General features: G+C 47.6%; 1 pseudogene; it reads left to right on the plus strand.

Annotated features, from left to right (window-relative positions):
• The first annotated feature begins 406 nt into the window (after positions 1-406).
• Positions 407-981, plus strand: LOC123453728 (annotated as a pseudogene).
• Positions 982-1217: the final 236 nt, after the last annotated feature.

A 1217-nucleotide genomic window follows, 5' to 3' on the forward strand; every position in this document is an offset into this window, starting at 1 on the left:
ATTAGCTCTCCCTGGTCTTCCGACATCTTTTCTCTAAAGGGAGAAGCAGTGGGAGTCTTGGTAACTTGAGTACAGTAAGTAGCTTGGGTTGCTTGACACCACAAAGGCCAAAAGGCAGAGTTAAGAATTGGAGCTTTCTGGGCTGGAGAGATGGCATAGTGGTTAAGCGCTTGCCTGTGAAGCCTAAGGACCCCGGTTCGAGGCTCGGTTCCCCAGGTCCCACGTTAGCCAGATGCACAAGGGGGCGCACGCGTCTGGAGTTCGTTTGCAGAGGCTGGAAGCCCTGGCGCGCCCATTCTCTCTCTCTCCCTCTATCTGTCTTTCTCTCTGTGTCTGTCGCTCTCAAATAAATAATTAATTAATTAAAAAAAAAAGAATTGGAGCTTTCCTTTCGTCTTTCGGCTCGGAGGAGGCTAAGGTGCAACTTCCTTCGGTCGTCCCGAATCCGGGTTCATCCGACACCAGCCGCCTCCACCATGCCGCCTAAGTTCGACCCCAACGAGATCAAAGTGGTGTACCTCAGGTGCACCGGAGGCGAGGTCGGCGCCACATCTGCTCTGGCCCCCAAGATCGGTCCCCTGGGTCTGTCTCCAAAAAAAGGTTGGTGATGACATCGCCAAGGCAACCGGTGATTGGAAGGGTCTGAGGATTACAGTGAAGCTGACCATTCAGAACAGACAGGCTCAGATTGAAGTGGTGCCTTCTGCTTCTGCCCTGATCATCAAAGCCCTCAAGGAGCCACCAAGAGACAGAAAGAAGCAGAAAAACATTAAACACAGTGGCAATATTTCTTTTGATGAGATTGTCAACATTGCCCAACAGATGCGCCACCGGTCTTTGGCCAGAGAACTTTCTGGAACCATCAAAGAGATCCTGGACACCGCACAGTCTGTGGGATGCAATGTGGATGGCCGCCACCCACACGATATCATAGATGACATCAACAGTGGGGCAGTGGAATGCCCAGCTAGCTAAGAAGCATAAGAAAGAATATATTTCAATAAAAGATCAAGAGAAAAAAAAAAAAGAATTGGAGCTTTATTACACATTATCAGTAGAATTGACAGTCCAAAAAGGTTAACATCCTTAATATCAGGTTAACATCCTTAATATCAGGTTAACATCCTTAATATCAATCAATAAATAAAACACCTATCTTTGATGACATCTTCAGTTAGCAGATTAGAAAGGGAGAAAGGGGGCTGGAAAGATGGCTT

Source organism: Jaculus jaculus, chromosome 12 (genome assembly GCF_020740685.1).
Source record: "Jaculus jaculus isolate mJacJac1 chromosome 12, mJacJac1.mat.Y.cur, whole genome shotgun sequence".
Taxonomy (NCBI): Eukaryota; Metazoa; Chordata; class Mammalia; order Rodentia; family Dipodidae; genus Jaculus; species Jaculus jaculus.